Source organism: Aricia agestis, chromosome 13 (assembly GCF_905147365.1).
Source record: "Aricia agestis chromosome 13, ilAriAges1.1, whole genome shotgun sequence".
Lineage (NCBI taxonomy): Eukaryota > Metazoa > Arthropoda > Insecta > Lepidoptera > Lycaenidae > Aricia > Aricia agestis.
In genome coordinates, this window is record NC_056418.1 from 4411416 (window position 1) to 4430704 (window position 19289).

The window sequence follows — 19289 nt, forward strand, 5'->3', positions numbered from 1 at the left end:
AAAAAGGTGCCGGGAAATCATTTTTTTTTCCATGGTACCTAAGTAATGAATGTAGACTAGCTAAAACTACTAAATCCTACACTAAATCCAAATCTATGGGTCACCTTGTATCCGTCAGGTCGGCGGGTCATTTACGTCGAGCACTTCCTGTTACGTGCCCACCTTGTACTCTACGTGATGTAGGTAACTATGAACTGTAATATTGTTGTGGCGTTTAGGGTCTGTCCGCACCGATCATATCGAATGAGGTTCCACATATTGATGCATAATGCTAAGTACTTACTCACATACGGTTTTGCTCGATAGTTTTACTCGAAATCGAGCAAAAACCACCGAGTGGACCGCAAAACTCACAGCTCGAAGGCTCGCATAGAGCCAGTTTGAAGGCTCGAATCGAGCCGGCTTGACAATTTTTTTGACACTAGTTTTTATTATTCGTAGCTAATTTCCTTCGAACAGGAGTAGAACTATCGAGCAATGCTGAATGTGTGTACGAAAGCCCGAGCCGTGGTTTTTACTGTGACGGAAAATATTGTGACGTTAAAAATTTTTTCGTTGCTTTATCAGTCCCCCATCGCATCTCGTCTTGTTTCGGTATAACGCAAGCCGTGTTGGTCGGCAAAGAAGCAAGTTTGAAGAAAGGAGATTTCTTTTTTTTTATTGTAAATATGATTTTGAAGCAAGTTTGAAGAAAGGAGATTTAGGAGGAAAGGAGAGAGATATTGTAAATATCATACTTACTTTAAAATTTTTTCAACATTTCCATCCCAGGGGACATGAGCACCTCCAAAATCTAAGTAAAGTTTTGGAGCTCAGTTATGTCCACTAGGACCACTGCTGTTATTAGCAAAATATAAAGTTTTTGTTTAAAATATGTACAAAGCCTACTTCCTGCTGACGCAGATGTACTGCCCAAGCAGATATGTGCGTACTGCTTGGTCAGTACAAGTACGTACATAGTATATGTGTGTCTGTGGCAGAGTGCACATGTCATGTAAGGTTATGCGGATGCCGCGGCTCCGTGCGCCGACTGACAATGCTCGACCTTCCCGCCTGACACTACTACCATAATGTAAATATGTACAGTAGACTAAAAGCAATGTAATTTTCCCATGGAGAAGGGCAAAAACACCTGGACATGGTTCGTCACTAGTGAGCTCTTTCACAGGTAAGTTGGGAGAAGATATACGACTGGGTAAAAAGCCTTGTCAACATGTGGGTATCTATCGAGTGAGAGAGTGAGGCATCCTTGATCCTTACGATGCAAATTCGCAGTCAACTTTGTCGACCGAAGATTTGCCTCCTGAAACTGCTACAGTGGATACTAGACTATTGAACAAACTCACGTAGCACCTCCAACGTGGGTATAGCAGACACAATAAATTTTCAATAATAATTGAAGATTGATTGTGCTCAGCGCCAAGCGGCAGCCGGCTGCCGCATAACAATAATTATTGTTATGCAGCAGCCAGTTGCCGCTTGGGGATTAATGGGTTAACACAGGGATAAACTTTAAACAATGCATTCCTTAGCTATGCAATCCTTATGTTATTCTGAGGAACAGAAGCCGTCAGTGATTCCGGCAGTAGAGTATGAAGTTCATGTACTGTATATATTTATATTGTGATACAAGTATACACTCAAACGCTTTGTTTATTGCCCTCCTGCTGTACATAATAAGTAGATGAGTTCAACATTCTGCAGATTTCCTATGAGATTTTATATTTGAGGAAGATACAAGTTGATATTTTTTTAGCAGTTATTTACTGTAGCCACATCAGACCAAAGCTCAAACTAAACCAGAAATATACAAAAATATCTGATAAAGTTATGGTTACGAATGTCAATAAATTAAATTAATTGATAAAAATTTTAACATCATTTATTTTATTACCTACGTAACCCAATGCTAAGTGGCAAGGCACTTGCGACGCTAACTGTAATTCATAATACAATTTCCTTACGCGGCTATTGCCATTAGGAAAAAATCAAATTTAATTCGTTTATTACCTACCCACACCACGAAAATTGAACAAAAAACAAATTCCATTCATGAGAGACCATGAATGATTATCAAAGTGTAGAAAGGTTTAACCTACACAAAAATAGAGAATAACTCGTCAATGCCATGGGACAGACTTGAATATGGTAGTAGCGCATTCTTGAATAATAATCGTGTCATATAAGGCGCGCTATGTTGGTCGCAGTCGGCTTAAATTAACTAGCTTTTCCCTTTAATTTTGTCCAGTTTTTGCTATCGAGTCATTATTTCTTGGACAGGAATTATGAATCTACGAGAAGAAGGTGAATATTTGACTAGATTTATTGCATAGATTTATACAGGAGTTACAAAACAAAGTATTTTAGGGTATGTATGTGTTCCTTATAGAGTTTACTATAAAAGTAGCAGCGCTGAAAAAGTATTTTTTGTAATCTATATGGGCAAGCGCTTCAGACTTATGACTTATGAATTTGCGAATACCAAATTAAAAAATCCAGCACTGCTACTTTCACAGTGAACTCTATATTACTAGATGATGCCCGCAACTCAGTTGTGCCAAAATTTGTTTGGATATCACGCGGGAACCGTATATTTTTCCAGGATAAAAACTGTTCTGTGTCCTTTCCAGGGACTCAAAGTATCTGCATACCCAACAAAATCGGTTCAGCGGCTTGAGCGTGAAGAGGTAACAGACAGACAGACACACTTTCCCATTTATAATAATATTAGTAAGGATGTGCCAAATAGATAATATTTTGTATCTGTATAAAGATTAATATTAGCTTTAATTCGTCAATCTAGGTAACTAAAGTAATAAAATTTTCCGAAGAAAAAAGTCAAACAAAACACCACTTCCGAATGAAAGTGATACCAACATTAACATAATTAAATGACTACAACTGTCAATTACTTCGTGTTGTTAGGTTGGTAATATCCTCTATTACAGGTTAATTATCGGTAATAGATAGCGGTTATATCTTACTAGCTTGTAACTCGTATAGCATGTGGAGAAAAAGTTAATATTTAAGTGATGGTAAAAATATTTTGTGTTATAAATACCTGAGATACGTGCTATGTAAATAATAATAATAATATCTATGGACGCTTCACACCACGTCAGTCTGGCCCCGTGGTAAGTACCTGAAGGACTTGTGTTACGGGTACCAGACAACGGAAATATATTTAATAGTTATATACTATACACATATTTAAGATTTTTATTATATGATATTATATTTAATACACATCCATGACCCAGGAACTTTGAAAAATTGTTTGTTCCGTCAGCGGGATTCGAATCCGCAACCCCCGGCTTGAGCTACCAATAGCCCACCAACTGAGCCACAGAGGTCGTCAAGCAAATAAAATGAATTTCAAATTTTGTTAGCCTCGCTAAGGCAGCGTTTCCACCAGAGCTGGATGGAGCTGTGTTGCGAGGAATGTGTTTTTGAGAACCAATAGCATCGCCGCGCTGAGCGATGTCATGGCAAAGTCATGTCAATGAGGCGATTCTATTGGTTTTCAAAAACACATTCCTCGCAACACAGCTCCGCTCAGCTCTGGTGGAAAGGCACCCTAAAACGCGAGTACGGCTGAACGATTGGGCTAATAATCTTAGTCTTGAAGTATTCTTGAAACCAGGGAAGGTCTAAATTAGGAACCAAGTTTTAAATTCTGAGGGAGGTGATACAAAGTTTACCGGGTCATCTAGTATTAGGTATTATAATTATCATTAATATAACTAGCTCTGTTTCTTAAGTTGCATTATTAACAATCTTTCACCCCTATTTAGAGGATGTTCACAATATGAGAAGAACACGTGTGCGAAATATTATACAGTTGTAAAGGTTTGGCCTATGCGTTGGTCTTTAAATATAATTTAAACATCCTTCCTACTAATATTATAAAGGCGAAAGTTTGTTTGGATGTATGGATGTTTGTTACTCTTTCACGCAAAAACTACTGAACTGATTTTATTGAAACTTTACAATAATATAGCTTATACATCAGAATAACATATAGGCTACAATTTTAACCGAATTTCGAAATGGAGGAGGTGTTATGTTCGTTTTTTATCTTTAACGATTACTCCGCCGTTTGTGAACCGATTTTCAAAATTTTTCTTTTGTTGTATAGGTTATCATTCCAATTTGGTACCATATTCATAAAAGTGGTGACCGGATGAAGAGATCCATAAGTAATCGAGGGAACTCCTCAAAATGTATATGGAAATATGTGGTGACTTCGGTTTCGTGAGCAGTATTCTAAGCATATGCTACCAGCAAGTAAGATTTTGCACCAAGGTATACCATGGTTCGGAAGGTGCTGAGAGAACTCCTGACCTTTTATAGATACAAGTTTGGGAGTTTCGTCGTTGTTTTAAGAGAGGAAAGCGTATGCTACTACTCGTATGCAAATTACCTTCATCTTAATCATCACTACCATAAACCGTTATAGAACTATGTGTCGTCCCGTTTTGACCCTATTATTGGTAATTTTCATAGTCTTTTATGATATTATATAACTTAATCCGCAGGTAACACCGCGGGGCACAGCTAGTTCTTTACATAAGTACCGTAAACTTACGTAAAGTATTTTAATATTTTACACGTTTTATGCGAAGTTATTTTCGGTAGAATGTTTTTCAGGTCGTGTGAGGTCGCGGGTTCGAGTCTCGGCGAGGGCACACTTTCATATTGTTAGTACAGAGCAAGGTGAACCTCATTCACATTATTTATTCATTTTTAATTATTTTTTATAAAATAAGAAGTTATTGTCAAAAATAATTTGCGATTATCTTGCTCTATACAGGGTGTAAAAAAATATAAATATGGTAATACTTTAGGGTGAGTATGTGTCCCTTATCTAGAGTTCACTGTGAAAGTAGCAGCGCTAAAAGAGTTACTATTGATTTGTATGTATCTATGTGTAATCCTTGAACGTCATGGTCTTGTCCACACAAAAATTGAAAAGATAAGTAACTCTTTTACGGCCGCCTCTTTCACTATAAATCTTTTATTATACTAAGGGCTACGTACATAATAACAAACAGATACACCCTAACTTATTACTCATTAGATATCACTTTATTGTGTTTCAATAATAGGTGTTTACAAATTGAACTTTTTCTTTTTGATCAAACAATCACAGTATAAAATTTAACCATTTCTTTGAATCATAAAATATAAATCAGCATTTATAAGCAATATAACTTTTATTACGTTTGATTGATTCATCCAGGTATTACATCAGCATCGGACTGATCTGATCAATAAATCATTTTCCAATTGACAATAATTGATACGTAAACTGTGTCCTTCCGTCAGAGCACTGATCTTATCATTTGTATCATATTTTACAGCCTAGGCCCTTAGCCAAGATACTTTCGCTAATGATATTGAGTATAGAAATTAGAAAAACTGTATGTGATTTTACTGCGATTTTACATACAATATCCATCTCAAATGACATAATACTTATTGATGCCTTTTGTCAAATCCCATTTAATTTGTAATTCGACTCTGAATTTCACTAAGATGTCTTGGTTAAGGATAATAATGATATTAGATACTTTAACTTACTTACTTTAGGTATAACCAATATTATTATTTTAAGAATTTAGGTTCGAGACTTTACGTAGAGCTCTGTAGAATTCAAAGTTATGTGAACTCTACATTTAGGACTTTAAAGTTTTTAATTAGTTCTGACAAGAGTTCAGACTATGAATTCACAATGTGTTTATTACTTGAAATGGCAAATTAAACGTACCTAGTATCAACTTCGCTATTAATACTTAAGCAAAATGACTTTTGCAAAAAAAAAACCTTAACCTATCAAGTTCAAACCGTGGAAATCTGTTAAAAACATAACTACTCGTAAGTCTACTCATAACAATTTTTATGGCAATAGCGCGTTTTTTTTTCAATTTGCAATTTTTTTTTTCGTAACCTATCAAGTGCATATCCTGGAAATCACACCTAATAGGTATTCCACACACTAAAAATATAACAAATTCTATTTATTACTACTTATTTTCTGTAGAAAGAGCGCCCTTCTTTTCAATTTGCAAAAAAAAATTACACCACCTAACAAGTGCATATCCTGAAAATCCTTACCTTTCAGGTGTTTCTACACACTGAAAAATATAACTAGTTCTATTTATAGCTACTTATTTTCGGTAGAAAGAGTGTCATTTTTTTCAATTTGCAAAAAGTGTATATCCTGAAAATCTCACCTTTAAGCTATTTCGATACACTGGTAAAACCGTTTTCTCCATTTATTTTTCACTTAAAATTGTGTGTGAAACAAGTGTTTTTCTTTCAATTCGCATGTTTTTTTTTTAAATATTTTTCTAAACTAAATTGTATCAAGTGCCTGTAAATCCTCACCTTTCAGGTACTTCCAAACACACTCCTCCGCCGTCACGCTCCTCAGTTTGTCCGATAGAAACAGCTTGATAACAAACAATAACACTCGCGGGGACACTTGGCGCGGGCCGTATTGCCGTGCGCTGCGTCTGCGCGGCACCGAGTTCGGCGCGGAACAGGTGAAATGCAGCTGTGTGACGACCCCGCGCGCCTGTGTGCGTGAACCATTTCGCGCATTGCAGCACTTGTGGGCGCCCGCGGCTTTGTTCGGTAGCTACGTTCTATATCTTGTTGGTTCTCTATACTATAGCTGTTGTTTTATGGGACCTATTTGCTCTCTATAGAATCAGCTGACCTGTCAAACGTTGATTTGCCAATTACTTTGTGAGCCTGAAATTATTGGTAAAATGCAGCTGTGTGTACGACCCCGCGCGCCTGGGTGCGTGTACCATTTCGCGCATTGCAACACTTGTCCGCGGCTTTGATCAGTAGCTTAATTCTATAGAACCTATTTGCTCACTATACTATAGGGTCAGCTGACCCGATAAGCGTTGTTTTGCGATTAACTTTGTGTGCCTGAAAGAATATGTAAAATTCAGCTGTATCGCGCAACACTATTCACAGGCCGACCTCGCGCGTCTGTGTGCGTGCACCATTTTGCGCATTGCAACACTTGTGAGCGCCCGCGGCTTCGTTTGTTAGCTTGGTTCTATAGAACCTATATCCTCATATTTTATATTATATTACTAGCTAATCTAGCAAACGTTGTTTTTCTATTTACTTTGTAAGAAATAGTGAAATACAACTGTTTGAATTTCTATTATCCTGGTGATGAGGTTGTTATTGGTGCTTTATTTTGTATGTTGAATAAATATATGTAATAATAGAAATGAGAAATTATACTTAGTTTAAAATATATTCTGATATCGAAATTATGCATAGCCCGGTCATCTTATACGCTTACCTACTTGTTTCTGTTTCTACTGACTTGTTACCTAATCTTCTATTTGAGAACTATCGGTGTCTTCATTTCCAATGCAAAATTTTCAAATCCACGTGAGCATACTGACTACTGAGATAAGTATACTACAAAACAAACAAACGCGTTTGTGTGTGTGATCTCGTTTACACGTTCGCATCGGTCACATGCGCGTCTGTGTACCGGTTGCCCCCGCGCAAATCAGTTTTGTTCTTTTAGGCTTGTGTAATATAATATAAGTATGTACACGATAATACTCGTTGTCTTTACTACGTTTTACAAGCCTTCTGAAAGAATATTGGAATACTTCTTACTTCTCTTATGTTCTTCTAATTAATTTTGCCAAAGCTTTCTTGGTGTCGTGTCCAGTCATATTATGTTGTCATCAGTCATGTTGTCACTGAGGGTTGTGATTGGTTTCGAGCATAGATCCTGGTGACACAGAAAATGCAGTAGTAGACCAAGGTCCGTATAGAAAGGTTTAAAAAAATCGAGATTCAATAAAAAAAATATATATAATTCATTTTCAATCTGTCACCTTGTTGTCAACAGACCTCAACCATAAATAAAAGAGTATAATTCGTATGTATAGGCTTGTCACTCAAAAATCTGTCATTTTTCCTAGTTTGTGTGTTGTAGTGTGTGTAATGTTTTGTTTGTTAAAAAATGTATGATAAAAGCATAATTTCAAAAAAATATTAGCTCGATGCACTCCTTCACCATATAAACTATAACTGTACAAAATTTCATTCACCTACGTTTCCCCATTTTTCGTCAAAAGGAATACAAAGTTTTTGGCTTACGTATTAATATAAAGATTATGAGAAAAAACAAGAAGCCATGAAACTATAGTTTATTACCTACCGCGAACGTACTGCAGTAGTAGAGGTTGTAGTAAAATAGTGACATAATAGAAATTTCTCTGCGTTTGTTTATGTGACTTAATAATACACTTTGCGTAAATAATAATTTACAGTAGTTACGGAAAATATAGAGTTCAGTTCCAAGGCTCTATTTGTAAGTAAATTCACTACGTTGATTTTTTATAACCATCCTTCTATGCTATACGGTATACCACTTTGATCGAGTGCAGTAGACAGCTAAAGTGTCGATTTACCGGTCTGTCTGTTACCTTTTCATGATCAAATCACTAAATTGTTTTTAAAAATTAGCTATTCAGATACAATCCCCCTAACGTCCACATTGAGAGACATTTAATGATAATAATTAAACTTCAATTTAATAAACAGTTGGTTAGCTATGTGGGGATCCGGCCTATGTTAAAATCTTCATTTTTAATTACAGTTAAGTAATTTAATTATTCGTCTCTGAGTGCGGCAGTAAGACTATTTACAAAGAAACATTAAGTAGATCTAAACCTTTTAATATGCTGATACAGTGACTTTTTTTATGGCAAAGAACTTAACCGGTCGCCGCCGCATCGCGTGACTGTTGACTACATAAGGTGATAACGTAGCAAATTTCTAACAGCTTTACAAACTCATTAAGAAACTAGACGACTCGTTTCCTTAGAAAATATATTATTATCTCCTGTACTATGTATGGTGTGAATATAGTAAATAGCTATATTAAATCATGAAACGAAACGAGACGAGTAATATCAGCTATAAACATTGAAATGTCAAGCGTCACACAGCACGCTAGTTTTTGATTATTCAAATAATTTATCATTATTTGAATAATCAATCTACAGATGCACGAAAAATACTTCCTAGTGTTAACGCTAACTGAAAACTCCTTCAGAACGCGCGACATGTATGAGTGTGTGACCGTGTATGTTACTGTGTACGAGAGGTGTATGTGTAAGCGTCTGTGTGTGTGCGGTCGTGCCATCCTCACATTAGTGAACTTTATACCGCCTAAGGTCATGGAGTTTTAGCACTACAATAGACATTAGCATGGCGTGTCACCTTGACGCAAGTGTAGTAAGATATTGTCGTCGTTACGGGGCGAGAAGGTGATAAACACAAATCACCTGCCAGCCATTATAAAACCTTACCGTGTAGGTTTTAAAAGCCCTAATCATTTAAACGCTAACAACCGAGTACAACCTTTTATGGAAACCATTCTAGTCGAAACGAAATATTGTATTATACGTTTCCAGCCAGACAAAAGTGACTCCTACTCTAACATGTTATGGTATGTAATTGATTGTTGGGTAACAGGTTTGTATGATATTCTGTATGAGTAGTATTGTGGTCGTGACTGATCTATTTGTATAGTAATTTGCACCTAATCAGATGCGAGACTAGATTGATTATCGAGCACGAAAAGTCCTCCACGTTTCATTTCGGATGCTTTGTTCCTGACGTGTATATTGTCATTCATACATTTTGTATGACAATAGCATGTAATTACATAATACGTTCACGACATACATTTTTCATTCTTTCTAAATATGTCGTAGTGGAAACGATAGAATAGGCCCTATGTGCAAGGTGAAATATCTTTAAATAACGTCGTGTTTGACTGGTTACTTATTTATTTTGAAGTTAGAAATAAAATCGAAATCAGCCTCCTAGAGGCTACAAAGTACCAATTAACAATAAGAATTTATTTAAATTTAAAACCTTATAAGTTTTGGTCGCTGTAAAAGTATTTACGAAACTTTGGTTAACTTAAAATGAAAGAAAACAGTTAAAGGGTTCGTAAAATTTATTTGAAACGAAATTCCGCATTCCACTCGGTCTATATTTTTAGATAATACTTGTTTAGTGATAGTTTTAGTCATTGTACAAAGAGTCTACAATTACGAAAATATGGGCCGCCGAAGTCTGAAAAAGTGATATTTAATTTAATTGTTATGTTTTTTAAAAAAATGGGCAGATTGGCCCTTTGACCTAGAAGAGAAATAAAATATTGCTCTCTATCCTGTTATTTTTATTGACGTTTCAGTAGTGTTGTTAATTCTTCAGCACGCACTCATGAAGTTACATCAGGCATTAGTTGCACAACCTCGGGAACTATTTACACGCGTTTCAATTAACCAACTACCATGAGATAGCTATAACCCATGCACAAGACATGGAGCTACGAAATGACGCATTGTATTTTGTAGTAAGGTATATTGTTGAAAAGAGCCTGTTGTTTTTATATGAAAAGTAATAATATGGCTTATTGTCAAGCGATGGCCATCTCTACCTGAAGTATCAGTATACTCCAGGTTGGGCCATGACGAATAAAAATTGTTGTCCACCATAATTACGAAGCTCTATAGCACGCACATTCAACGATTTAAATTTAAGTTGCCTAGAGTCTAGACTTTCTTATTGCTTTTAAAATACTGTAATGATCTTATCTGGAGAAGCCGAAAAGAGCCGTTTAGCTGCGGTTTAGATGCGTACATGATTCGTTTCGTCAACGTAACTGGTGCGAGATACGAAAATTGGGCTACAGTGCGCAGCGTCCACTGTAAACACATGTATCGCACAGAGGTACAACGTACAGTTTACGTAGTAAATATTTAGGAATCTGTGGTGCAAATCTAGTATAACGGCGATTAAGAATTCAATCTAATTTCGTTAGACGTATAGTTTGATTTCATTTATTAATTGAAAACACATTATTTGCAATCATAACACTACCTACTAGCTAAATAATTAACTGCCGCACACAGACACTGAATACATATTAGTACAAGTAACTCAGAGTGGAACGTTAATTAAGTAAACGTAATTAAGTCAAAATTTTGACATATTAAGCCCCACACATTATCTGTCAAACTTAACATTAAATTGAAGGTAGCTGGAAACAAGTTAATACAAAACAGATTAATGCCAAATACACTAAACTGTGCACATTGTCTGACATAATCACATAAGTCGCGGACGCGACGACGTCCGAACAAAATCTGGATGTTTTTGCCGCGGGCTTCCGCGGATGAACCGTGCACATTGTTAAGCCGCATCTATCAGCCGCGACCTATAGATGCGTCCGATATTTTATTTCTAGCTTTAATCATAATTAAATGTCTTTGAGTACGGCGCGGTAAGAACCTAAATTCCACACACTTCGTAACTCCACGTCGTACGCCGTATACGATAGCATTCTCGTTTTAATTTATTCAGGCTCGCAATTAGAGCCGTGTTCGAGCACAATAGGTGCGCGGGCGATGCGACAGTCGCCGGTCGCCGGTCGCGCTCCTAACGCGGCTATCTGCATCGGACACCGGTTGCACAATCAAAAATTATAATTTATTGCACATGTGCTATTGTTCTTGTCAGATAGTTGGTGTCACGATTTGCAGGTGCAAAATTATTGCCATATACAACTACGAGTATTGTTGGTAATTTTGACTGTTTTGGCTTTTGGATTATACTATTAAATCGTAGAAATGAGCATGGTGGAACTGGTTAATAAAGAAAACAGTTTAAGCAGTTTTTATTGTCTTTAGAACAATTTAAAAAAATCCTTCTTTTAAGCCTTTATGAGCAAAAAATCTTAATATTATATAAAAATAAGTCGGGTTTTCCTTCCTGACGCTATCACTCCAGAAAGCACGAACCGATTTCCACGGTTTTGCATTCGTTGGAAAGGTCTCGGGCTCCGTGAGTTCTATAGAAAAAAAATCAGAAAAGCTTCAAGAGAAAAGCAGGTAAACAGGGAAAAATATTTTATGGCAAAACAACGTTTGCCGAGACAGCTAGATATTAATGAAGTAATTAGATGATATGAAATATAAATCGTTATCACAATGGTTTAATAAGGAAAATTTTGTCTTCTTTCGTTTTTACTTTGACACGTAAAATGAACCTATAATAGGTACTCTTAATTTCAAAGGTCTTAAATTGCTAACACGCTATAAAAGTATATTATAATATATTATGATCCTAATTTAAATACAGTTACTAGCCCAGACAAATTATAAGACACAAAAAATCGTAACCTAGGAATAATTCGCATAGAGCTGAATCACCGTGGACTTTTGAGGTTTTATTTAAAATTTTTAGAGACGTTAAATAAAAATACAATTTTATTTAACGTCTCTACAAATTTTCAGCTCTATGCGAATTATTCCTAGGTCAAAAGTTTAATTTTCCTGGGCTATAGGTAAAATAATATTTTGACTGACTGAGACAAACGTCAATGCACATAATATGATTCTTGCAAAAATATTCGCAACAAAACACTTACACCCTGTACAAACAACGTTATAGTTAGCTCCCTCGGGACGTGTTAATGTACAGAACCAGTAATAACTGCACTGCGGCTACCACTAAATCAGCAGGAAGCGAGGTCGATATAGATAAATATAGATAGACCCAGCGTCGTGATGATACCGCCTGCGCCGATAACGGATGATGCATTCTTTGTAATTACACACTGTTATAATATATCGATGTTTCGAGATTGTACAGGGTGTTGGAGTTCTGAGAAAATGATTTTGTAAATTTTAAGGTGAGGTGGTTAATGATTTTCGCAGATAGTATCTTAGTGCCTAAATACTGAATCAATTTGAAAATATGAGGTGTCACAGATTCGTAATGATTAATATCGATGCCTATAGGTAACATGGGACGCTAAATTTCATAGTGGGGTTACATGTTTAACTTTTAATTCAATGCGATTTGAGATAAATCACTCAACAATAATATTATATATGTCGTAGGATGATTTGATTAATCCGTGTTTTCGCGAAATCCCTAGAATTTTCGCAAAAATTCGATTTATCAAATCATCCTACGATGTCGTAGGATGATTTGATAAATCGAATTTTCGCGAAAATTCTAGGGATTTCGCGAAAACACGGATTTATCAAATCATCCTACGACATATATATACTATGGCTTATAATATAACATCGCCTTATAACAAAAGTAAGAAAGCAAAAATTAATTTGACCGTTTTTTATTGGTGTTAAAAAATTGTTGTAATATCAGTTAATTTCCCTTTTGTAACTAAAATGTTATCAACTACTGCACGATACCAAAGGTAACAAAACTACGATAACTTATCACTCGAATTTCAAGCACCAAATATTTGCTAACAAATTCAATTAACGTTCAAAATACAATTTCAATTGAAATTATATTCATTGTTACAACATTCTAAAAGTAATTAACAAACAAGTGGCAACTGACCACTTCGATATCATAAACAATGTCATAATTGTTTGAATTTTACACCCGGTTTCTAACGACAATGTACACTATCTAAAGCTATGTTTAAGGTCGTTTGTTGACTTAGAAGTTGTCCAGCTTATACTCGTAGTAATTATTATAATGTCCTTTAGAGTGAGAACTTCGTAAGGGGTTGTGTGTGCTTTTCGGGTAAGAGGATAGGACACGTGACATAATCGGAAATTCGTAAGAACCTTAGCTATACAAACAAGTATTGATATATCGTTTTTTTATGAGACGGTGACAATAATTAAGTTTAGTCATACCGTTCGTGCCGTAGCTGCGGGGCTCCCAAAATTTTTGTTGTTGTAAGACTTGTTTAGATTAGGACACGATTTTTGCATTTAATAAACAAATGATTGAGAATTCTAAACATTATCGAATAACATTAGAATTCTAATCAAAAACAAATACTACCGTTAGTTGAAACATACAAAGCTGCAGGCATAAACTATTTATAAAATATGAACCTTAATTTAAACAGAGCATGTTTGTAGCACTGCAGGTCGTTCGGATATTTATTCTAAGGATATGATTAAATTCCTCTTTCATTCTAATCCCAACCCTATAATCCACTCATAGAGTTTAAATTCCTTGTACAAATATATTGGAGTTATGTCTACAATGTTACACCCTTCATTCGATTCCCAACCCTATTCTGTCCAATTAAAGTCTCAATTCCTTTTAATGGTATATAGTGAGTTATGTCAGGTGTGTTTGTCTATGGTCGGGAGCGAAGGTCGTTGAAGGTTGGCGCGCTTTTCCGCGATCTACGGCACTAGATAGTGATGGCGGCCGGCGCGGCGCGTGCGCACTCGCGCCATTAAAATTACGCTCAATGTTATTTACTATCCTATCCATCGCCAATTATCTTAAATGCTCTAAAATGCAGTAGGTTTAGAGTTTTAGTATTTAATGGCAGTTATAGAATTGATAAGCAACGGGAGGATAATGATATATGTTGATTTTAGGGGTTTACATTTCCATTTGGAAAGATGTGTTCAATTTTAAGCAGAGAGTAATTTTACTCTCTGCTTAAAATTTAAAAATCAAAAGCAATACATAAAAATTATATTTTTCTTTTTTTAGTAGTGAAAAAGTAGAAGACTATAAACTCTACTAATTTATTCATTAGCACGTACATGTCAAAAAAACTATGTTTTTTTGACATGTACGTGCTAAGTATATTCATACTCCAATAATAATAATTACCATCCTTAAAGCATAATAAATTATAAACAAAAAACTTTTTGAAAAAATTGTATAATATATTGAGGTTATAACTTAATAGTTAGAATTTTTATGGAGAAATTTATTTTCTTCTTTTTAAAGTATTTAAATAAAAGCTTTTTTTCAAAAAGTTTTTTTTTTCATAATTTATTTTTTGTTTTTTAGGTAAATCTCTGACTAGATTTCTTAAGATAACATTTTAAACTTTCGCGTTGCATTATAGTTAAACTTTTTAATCGGGACTTAACGCGACTTATTTAGTAGTAATGCTACTACGAGTACATACTTTTTCTCGACGTTTCGGCCGTGTTGCAACGGCCGTGGTCACGAGGGGACTGCAGGAGCGCGACGTCTTTGTCTGCACCGGGCGGTCTGTTCTACGACTACCCTCGTAGTAGCATTACTACTTAAATAAGTCGCGTTAAGTCCCGATTAAAAAGTTTAGATTTCTTAAGTCTGCTTGATTGTGGTTTATTTTGTTTCAAGAATTTGTTAAAATCTGATTAACTTAATTTAAGTCTTTAAAAAATCGTACTTAATTTTACGACTAAAAAATTAAATATCACTTAACAAAAATGACCGGATTCAACCAGGCATTTTCTAATGCTCAACTGGTTTTGACTTGACACGACACGACACGACGCGACACGACACGACACGACATGGCACGGCACGACACGACACGGCACGGCACGGCACGGCACGGCACGGCACGGCACGGCACGGCACGGCACGGCACGGCACGGCACGGCACGGCACGGCACGGCACGGCACGGCACGGCACGGCACGGCACGGCACGGCACGGCACGGCACGGCACGGCACGGCACGGCACGGCACGGCACGGCACGGCACGGCACGGCACGGCACGGCACGGCACGGCACGGCACGGCACGGCACGGCACGGCACGGCACGGCACGGCACGGCACGGCACGGCACGGCACGGCACGGCACGGCACGGCACGGCACGGCACGACACGACACGGCACGGCACGGCACGGCACGACACGGCACGGCACGGCACGGCACGACACGACACGACACGTCAAGTCATGTTACGATACGACACGACAGTTGACGACGCGGCACAACTGGACACCACATGACTTTTCAATTTACTCTCAATAAGCCATTTTGTTTGATACCCATATTGCACAAGTGCTTTAAAAATAACTATATTCCCCTATCTTAGATGAGCCGCCATATTGGATGTGGGATGACATTACATTCGTTTCCGAGTTACTCTCAATGAGCCCTTTCATTTGATACCCATATTATTGTAGAAGTGCATTAAAAATAACTTTATCCCCCTACCTTGATTGAGACGCCATATTGGATGTAGAATGACATTACATTCGTTTCCAAGTTACTCTCAATGAGCCCTTTCATTTGATACCCTTATTGCAGAAGTGTATTAAAAATAACTATACCTCTATCTTGGATGAGCCGCCATATTGGATGTAGTATGACAAAACATTCGTTTTCGAGTTACTCTCAAAAAGCCCTTTCATTTAATATCCATATTGTAGAACTGCATAGAAAATAAGTATTTCGCCATCTTGGTGGCGTGATGGTCGGCCATATTGGATTTAGAGTGATGTCACATACAATATCATGCATTGTCATCCAAACTAAACGTGCATGCAAAATTTCAGCTCGATCGGCTAAATATATCTACTCCAAAATTGAGTTCCAAGATTTCACCCGAACATACATACTTACATACATACAGAGCAAGTTAAATAAAAGCTTTTAAAATATACTACCCCTTAATAGCATAACATAGAAGATTTCAAATCCATAACTTAGTTAACTTTTGTAAACAAATTTTATAATAAAAAAACTCGTAGCTAGCCGCGTAGCGCGTCTACGACATTGCTACGAGTTGAAAAACTTTTTTTCTACTCGGCCTAATAAAATGTACTTTATATAATGTGTAACACAACTAAGTGATAAAACTTTAGGGTGTGTATATCCTCGTCCTTATATAGAGTTTACTGTGAAAGTAGCAGCGCCGAAAGAGATTTTTTTGTATTTTGTATAGGCAAGCGCCCCAGCGTCAGGAATTTGAAAAAAGTTGAAAAAAGAAAAAATCTTTCAATGCTGATACTTCGACATTGAACTCAATATAACGGATTCATACACAGCCTAAGATACTATCGCTTAGTTTGGTTACATCTTGTATAATGTATAACCTTATCTTATGTATAAAAATGGATTTTCAATTGTGTTAGTAACGCTAAAACTCGAAAACGGCTGAACGGATTGAGCTAATTTTAGTCTTAAAATATTCGTAGAAGTCCAGGGAAGGTTTTAAAGTGATACAAAGTTCACCGGGACAGCTAGTCTTATATGTATATAAAAATGGATTTTCAAACGTGTTAGTCGCGCTAAAACTCGAAAACGACTGAACGGATTGGGCTGATTTTAGTCTTAACATATACGTAGAAGTCCAGGGAAGGTTTCAAAGTGAAAAGAAGTTCACCGGGACAGCTAGTAATATATAAAATTCTCGTGTCACAATGTTAGGCCGCGTACTCCTCCGAAACGGCTTTACTGACTTTTACCAAATTTTATATGCATATTCAGTGGATCTGAGAATCGGCTATTGGCTACTTTTTATATTGATAAGTGCATTTGTTGAATAAATAATAGTAAATTATTACAACTCGAGACTGACGGCGACCATTGTTTGTGCGACGGGATAGCAATGGACGTTGCCACGGTGACATACCTATTTAGTCAGTTCAATAAAATAATACGGGCGAAATACTTTGTATGGCAAAGAAACATTATAATTACTTCAGCGTCATTTTAGCGCTCTCGATGTAGTTCTAGCTGTGATAAATGTGCTTTTAATACTACGATACTGCCACGAGCCAATTTTATGTACCTACTGATCTCAGTTTCTTATCAATTATTTCACCAACTGTTTATAGCACAAAGTATTTTATTATATCTTTCGAATTGTGATCTTATTTAGATATTTTTGCAGTCAAATGTTTACCATGTTCAATGGGCACTGTCCAAAAAAAATCACATGTACTTTTTATATCTTTTTTCGTTAAAATAGGGTATTTTAAGAATATAAATTAAATAATTTTGAAATTCATTGGCTAGTTTTTTCTCAATAAATTTTTAAAGTTTCGCTCTGACGTCATCATCGGCGGCCAATAATTGACCTCTGCAGTATGTTTTTTCCTTTCAATCATATTTATAATGGCTGGTTCTTCAAATGCAAGTTCTCATTATGTAAAAGTTGATACGAGAAGCTTACCAAAAGTTCGAAACGTAATGTTGGTCGAATTTATTGCTAATTTAACGTCATTGAAGGTCAAACAAAGGTTAAACATATTTGTTCAAAAATATAAGTAACTAATGGGTATTTTTTTCGTTTATATACAAAAAAAATGATCACTGACCTTATTCCTCGAAATGTTTTTGTAATGAGCAAAATTAAAAAAAAATGGTCAATCCCTATTAGTATTTAACCACAGGGTAATCGACGGAGAGCTGGCGACCAAATCGGTCATGTGGCTTCAGCTGTATTAAAACTTCCCTAAACAACCAAAGCAAAAAAACGAAAATAAAACATATTTTTTTTACAAATATGACAAAGTAAAAAACCCAACTCCTCCTAGAGCTTTCAAACAAAATTTTATACAGGGCGCCAAGGCCCGCGACCTCCGAATCTAAAACCACGCTCTTAACCACTGGTCCACTAAGTATATTTAAACTGTGGATAGTCGCGTGTTGTAGTAGTAAGTCCAGTAATTACACTATATAAGATCACGGAAGCTTTTAGCCGCCAATTTTATTGAACAACGTCCACAGTACTTTCATTGTCCACGCAACCGTTTTACTGTGTTACATAATACTGCATGATACATTGAGCCTTCGTTTGCATTTCCTTTTTTAAACGACTACAAATATTAAGGATTAGAAAAAGATTCGAGGATCAAAACACCTATTCTATCTATTTGTGGACGCATCACACCATGTCAGTTTGGCCCCGTGCTAAGTACCTGAAGGACTTGTGTTACGGGTACCAGACAACGGAAATATATTTAATTCTTTTATACTATACATATTATATTTAAGATTTTTATTATATGATAGACATATTTAATACACATCCATGACCCAGGAACTTTGAAAACTTTTTGTTTCGTCGGCGGGATTCGAACCCACGACCCCCGGCTTGAGCTACCAACAGACCACCGACTGACCCACAGAGGTCGTCCTATTACCTTTTACTATAAGTACAATAATTATTACTACCATGTGTCCATACTAATATTATAAATGCGAAAGTTTGTCTGTCTGTTTGTTACTTCTTTACGTCTAATCCGCTGATCCGATTTTGCTAAAAGGTATAGAGATACTTCACGGAGTTGAAGCCGCCATCTAACTCAAGATATTTTCGACATAATCATTTATTCAAAAAAACTACAATTACAAGAATGTAATAACAGATCTACAATAAGTTATCTTGGGTTATTTTATTGAAATCTGAACCGAACGAAATACTAAATGAATCTGCATTTATGCTGTATTAAAACAGACGAATA

The 19289-nt window shown here is 36.2% G+C and overlaps 1 long non-coding RNA gene across 1 annotated transcript; it reads right to left on the minus strand.

The window, feature by feature from the left end:
- Positions 1-3090: 3090 nt before the first annotated feature.
- On the minus strand, positions 3091-18788 carry LOC121733381. Its single transcript, XR_006036547.1, has 2 exons — positions 18744-18788; positions 3091-3142 (listed from the first exon to the last, which is right to left on the minus strand). It is a non-coding gene; the product is annotated as an uncharacterized LOC121733381 (long non-coding RNA).
- Positions 18789-19289: the final 501 nt, after the last annotated feature.